This window comes from Drosophila ficusphila, unplaced genomic scaffold, assembly GCF_018152265.1.
Source record: "Drosophila ficusphila isolate 14025-0441.05 unplaced genomic scaffold, ASM1815226v1 contig_791, whole genome shotgun sequence".
In the NCBI taxonomy this organism is placed as follows: Eukaryota; Metazoa; Arthropoda; class Insecta; order Diptera; family Drosophilidae; genus Drosophila; species Drosophila ficusphila.
In genome coordinates, this window is record NW_025064737.1 from 12,430,813 (window position 1) to 12,437,420 (window position 6,608).

Here is a 6,608-nt window from a genome sequence, read left to right on the forward strand (position 1 = left end):
CTGTTTTAATTCCTTTAATAACTAAAAAAAACTGTACGAGTTAAATGAGTAAATTTTGTTTAAGTACTAAACTCAACAAGGGATTTAGGTGCGTGAAACTTTTGCAGGTTTTTTATGCATTGTATTTTTTTCAAGTTAAAAATTTGAAAAATTGCATTTCCGAATCAATTAAATAAGGTTTATTTGGGATTTTTTTTAGGGAAATTTTTCCTCAGCATGTTTCGAACGTAAAATGGGACCTTAAGCCAGTATGTCATTATAACTCAAGAGATCCTCAACCGAAAAAGAAACCCAAAGTAATAATTCCCTCCGCCAGAATCTGAGTAAAACCCGCAGCACAATTTGGCCCCCGAAACTGGCCGAGATTGTCACACATGCCGCCTCTTTAGTTGGCCAAGTTTTTGCTGGCCTTTTGTTGGCTGCTTTTGCTGCTGCCGTTGGCTCTTACGTGTAATGTTCTCTCATGTTGCAAAACGATTTGTTGGACGCAAGATTTATGAACTTGTTTCGCCTGACAGCCGACAGTGGTTAAGGTAACACACACGGCAATCTCTGTTCCAGTGTGTGTGTGTGTTTGTGTGTGTGCGTGAACATGCCGCCTAATTAGAAGATTTTAATTATCTGTTTTCAATCAGCTTCCATTGAGATAATGATAATGCTGCTGCCGCAGCCTGGTTCTTTTTGTCCCCCTTTTCATTTTGTTTATTTCTTAACTTAATTTTCTGCCTTTTTGTTGTTGTGGCCATTTAAGCCAAAATGCTGTTGACATTTCGCTGGCATCGGCGGCTCGGACGGAATCGGAATCGGAAATTCGGTAAGGTGTTGTTGGTATCGCGGCCACGCGCTCGCTGCCAATAAGCGCTGTCAAAGTGTCCCAAATCGATTAGAATTGGTTTTGAAAGGGCCGCTGACAGGCGCAAACGGACCCGCGAGCAATCATCCTCGATACAATGGCGCGGATTACAGTTGTCTGTCGTGTTCTATGGACTCAGGACTCAGGACCCATCGACGCTCTCTGCTTCGGAATGGGTCTGCATTGGATCTCCCTTCCCTTTCAGCCAGTTGCGTGTTTAAGGCCAAGAGGAGAGGCGATGTTGCTGTCATTGACGATTTATGTCAACTGCCGCCGCGGCACAATATTCAAATTCTTTGCATTCACTCATCACTTGTCGCCGGCGAGCCGCCTGTCCTCTCGCCGCTCGCGAGATATCAGCCAGGGGTGTACTAAAGGGGGTCCAAAGGGGATCAATTTCCACCAACATCTTAAAAACAAATATGTATTTAAATCCATAATCAAACGATTCATTATATTTATTATAAAACGGGTTCCACTTAATAAAATGGTTTTGCTTTAAAATCCTTTACCCCATTAAAAGTTGGAATATGTAGTTTATATACAAACTAAATGTGCAATCTCCTTTAAACTTGACTGTTGACTACGTCACTGTATAACGACAAATGCTTTTGAAGTTTAAAATCGCTGAGATGCAAAATAATGGTCACGAAATACCTGACGAGGGTTGTTTGATACAAACTAAAACTGAAGAAGGTTTGACATAAATTGCATCCACAACAAATCACAAAATATATACAATTTTGAAATAATTTGTTTGCAAATGAAGATTTGAGGAAATGAAAACATTACTTTCCCAATTCTGAGAACTTCCGTTTAATTGTATCACCTGCTTAATGAATAAATTAGTGACTTCCTTCTCCCAACTTTTTACACACTTTCGAAGAACTCTTTAAACCACCCACTGGGCAGGTTTGGGCCCAAGTCAACCCAAGCTCATCTCCACCTAGTTAACTCGCAAATTGAATTCAAAATCAAAATTTATTTAACTCTAATGGATTTGGCAACCTGAGTGGTTGCCCCGCCCCCTAAAAAGGGACTTTGGTCGGTCGGTTGGTCGGTCCTTCTTATCGGGACTCTGGAGGCTGGAAGGTGGATTCTGGGTACGGAATCTGGAGTCTGGATTCTGGATGCTGGATTGTGAATATCTGGTGGCCGGTTGGCGCGTTTTCGCCACGCCAGTCTGACTCCCTTTGCGCTGCCTTGATTTGACAGGATTCATTGTCTCCGCCACTTCAGTGACTTCAAGCTTACGCGCCTTCCTCGTCTTGGCCTTCTCGCGAATCTGAGCTGGATGCGTATTGACAGTTTAAATGCGTCCATCACTTTGCCTCAACTTGCCTTCCTCCGCCGCTGACGCTGACGGAATTCATTTAAATACATTTCGGCCCCAAGGGGCCAGACAGGGCCACTCGCAACTCGCATCTCGCAACTCGCATTGTTGCCCACAAGATTTAGGGCACTGCCCAAAAATTAGTTTTGAATATAGGAAAGAATAACATAGTTCTTAAGAGCAATTTTATAATTAATATTATAAATGATAAAACTCCTAATAAAGAGCAGCCAAACTAGTTACTTTCTTATTTATCTCATTTTTACAGACATGAGTTTATGTTTAAATTTGACTTAACTTTATTTGTAGGTAATCTTACCACTATTCAATTCTTAGGTTAACCAGTTTTACCAATCTGAAACCATTTAAAAATGTATCTAAAACTATGTTAAATTATAAAGAATATTCTTTATTATTTGTTATTTATCGTTAAGACATCTGAACTCAAAAAAATCGTTGCATACTTTAAGGAACCATTTCGAGAGATTTCAAGACTAGAGATTTCTTTTTAAGGTTTGCCTTAATGAAACGTATTGTTATCAAAAAAATCATGGCCAGTTTCAGAAGTACAAACACGTTTTCCCTCAGTGCATTGGGCAGTAAATTGGGCCGCGTCAGAGTCAATCGAATGGAATTTATATGCGGCGCATTTTCGTGGCCTTTGATTGACTTGTGTCACTTTGTCTCATTTGTCAGACGAACGCCTTCGATGGCTGGGATACTGGGATGCCTGGATGGCAGGGATACTCGGCATCAGAATCCCTCCTCCTCCTTCTCCGGCGATCCTGGCGCTTAAGTGTCAGGTGTCTCACTTTGGGCCACTCAATTGAAACGTTCGGCCGGATAATTCGAGGACGAGGGCCCAGTTCTTTGTGGCAACTAAATGACACGAGTCTGCATTCAAATGCCCATCAAGTTGTTACACAGTCGAGCGGGCAGCGCGTATCCTTTTGGGCAATATCCTGCCGCAGAATCCCAGCTCTCCCTCGAACATGGGATTTATGACAGCTGAATGGGAGTGGTGGCCACCCAGGGGGAGTGAAAAAAGTAGAGGGAGGGAAAAGGAAGGGGGAAACGGAAATGTCCTGCCTGCTAACCGGAGATATGTTTCATATCCGCAACACGCTGGCCAACTAACGTGCTAGATTTTCACATTCGCACTCGGATTACCATTACCATTGCCATTACCTTCACCATTGCCATGGAACCATGGAAGCATGGCCATTCAGTCTCGGAATTGAATGCCGCATCTGAGTTGCCGTGACAGCCAAGATTTGTTTGTTTGCCCATCCAGTGCGGCTAGTCCTAACCCAAAAGGGTTCCATTTTCCATCCAGATAGCAGCCAATGTCTGATTGAAGCCGGCTCCATTGGCATGTCCTTCAATCCGCCTGACAGCCGCAAACTTTTGTCCGCCGATCCTCGCATCCCCTCCCCAGCTCCGCATCTGATTTGGTATCTGATTCCGCTCCTCCCGCCGCTGTTAACATGGCCATTAATAATTGTTCACCGCAGAAGCAGTGGTTGAGGTGTTCAAAGTCGTCGCCGCCTTCTGCCCGCTGGCCAAGTGCAATTATTAACCAAAATACTGCAATTGCTGCCGCTTGAAAAGATCGCATTGTTCCGCCGAATCATTCACAATTGCTTTGGGCCAAGAAATCGCAGCTTGTGGTGGAGCTTGTTGAGGAAACTTGAGAAAACTTTCATTTAATAAATGGTTATACAAGAAATAGGTTTTTTGAGCATATTTGAGATATATTTATATTAATATTTCTATAGATATTTCTATTCTAGATATTTATATCCTTCAATTTAATTTATTCTTTTTAAATCTCTGGTTGCAAATATATGAACTTTATGTTTCCTGCGATAATCATTTATATTCTGCCACAGTTTTTTGTTGCCCCACACACAAATTTCAGCATGAATGAATTAACATATCAAGATCAGCCGAACCCATTCGGATATCTAAAAAAAAAAAGAGTTCGCTTCATGTTGCAGCCTTGATTTAGATAATGCAAAACACCAGATCGCGAGTCGTCGCCGACTACTTGTTCCAATTATGATTGCGCCAGAAGTTTTTTGGTGGCCAGCTGCCTTCGAGTTGCCGATCTTGCAACGCCCAGAGGTGTAGCCAACTGGCTGGCAAATTGAAAGCCAAATGCAACCGGCAAAGACGCCCCCGAGCAACACGCCCATGCAAGTTGAAAGTTGCACAGGAAAAAATATCAATAAAATACTGGACCCTATTATTCTGTTATTCAAGAGTTTGTTTATTAAGGAATGCCTCATTTAAGGTAAGAATCAGCTTTTTAGTATGTTTAGATCCACGATAACTATGTTAGGTTCTACATATTAAAGGATACTTTCAATTAAGGGTTCCCATTCTTTTTTAATAGTTTTCTTCTCGGTACAAATTCCTTAGCTTATAGGTGCAATTGAAACTTAGTTTTCTTTCCGTGTGGCGAGCTGGTAACTTGGTATTTGCCACAATTGCCTGGCACTTTGTAACTGTCGGCGGCTATTAAGCGGCTCATTTTTTGCCGGGCGGCACTACGTGGGCATGCAAATGCCCCACTGGCTACCGATTGCGATTCAGACTTCGAATCGGATTCAGATTCGGATTCGGATGCAGTCCCATCCAGAGATTCGGATGCAGATACAGCTGCCGCAGCTGTAAGGCTACAAGGCTATTTGGCTGTAACCCCATCGAGAAGGTTGCGTAATTTGCTCGAGAGCGGCGGAGTTTTTGATTTCCTTCAAATTGGCAAACGTCGCACAATCAGGCGGCCGAAAGCCGAAAGCCAAAAGCCGAAAGGCCAACCGATGGCCCCACTTCCTCGGCCAATGGCCCCTTGAATTGAATTCAAATTTCAATGCAATTTTGCATATCCAAGCGCATTATAGCCGCTTGCCAACTTACTTCCCAGCGAGCTCAAATGGGGATTCAGTCTTTTCCGCCGTCTCAGCCTCATTCGCATTCTCCTCAGTGGAAGTCGCTGTGGAAGTCTCTGTGGAAGTCTCTGTGGAAGTCTCGGCATCAGCACAAAGCCTATTGAACTGTGGGCCATTTCGGCCTTTGATCTGCCGCCAGTCTTAGCCTTTAGCCAGCTTTGGCCCCAGTCGGCCGCCTTTGTGTCCTGATGCCCACCATTTTGCCAACTTGCCGCTCGGCTCAATCTCAACTGCAACTGAATTACGCAGAATGGTTGTGGCCAGGAGAAGGGGCACCAGTGCACTGCGGGAAAATGTTTGGTTTTTGAATTCAGATAATTGAACAGTACAATAAAAGTGGGTGCAATGCATAGTCAAATCTAAATCTTGACTTGAAGAACTTCTTATAATAAAAGTTATTAAAAAAACCTTGTCTTATCATATATTCTAGTTATACATGGGTTTGCTTTAATCCACTTTTTGTGAATCACATCTTTATCCAATTTTATGTCTTGTATAAATTTAATATGTAGGAGTTCTGGGAGATGAATGTGTTAAGAAATCAATTTTAAAACTTCGGTAAGATAATAGAATGTCAATACAAACAATTGTAATTGTAAAAGTACTTGCTTTACAAATCCTTTCGAAAATCCATAATGTTGGTATGCAAGTAAGGAGATCTCTTTACCCCAAGAAACATTTTACATATTTATTACAATTTTTGATTTATTTATCCATGGCATTATTTTATTTTTCAGTGGCCCTGAGAAGGTGGATGCAACTAAGCTGCTCAGCAAGATGGACTGAACGTCAGGGGCTCGGCGACATCAGTTTTGCGATTGGGGATTGCGGATTGGGGAGCTGCTCGTTCGCCTTTTTTTATTCGCGGAATCAGAATATTGACATTTTTTCAACAGCGACAACAACAGCGGGACGAACATTTGCTACATTTCGCTGGCTCCCAGTGTTCGGATCGCTTCTTGGCCAAGAGATCGAGCAGAGCCAGCGGAGAACAATGGCCAAGATGTGCCAGAGTGGGCAGGCATCATGTGGCGACGACAATCGCATCAGCCCCCAGCCTCCACTCGCTCCAAGCTCCGAAACTCAGCCCCCGTCCCCAGAATCGGGTAGCATTATTGCATTGGAGCACTTGGCCCGCGGTTCCGCTTTCGGCCTCGTTTAATGCCGCCAATTGAGGGAGCTTTTCGGCCGCAATTGGGGAGCGACTGAGATGGAGCTGGCGAGATCTGTGTTCTCCTGCTCCTGCTCTGCTGCTCCTGCTCCTGCAAGTGTCCCCATCAGGTGTGTGGCTTTGTGTTTTTTATTGATAATGCTAAGGTTCGGCTGGCAAGACTCGCGGAATGAACTAAGTTCTATAGTCAGCCAGGTGATCTAATTTCTATTCCTAAAGAGAGTCACTGTACCAGGAAATAATATCAGCCTTTGCACAACAATTTTTGGATGATAAGTAATACAAAAAAAGGAATTC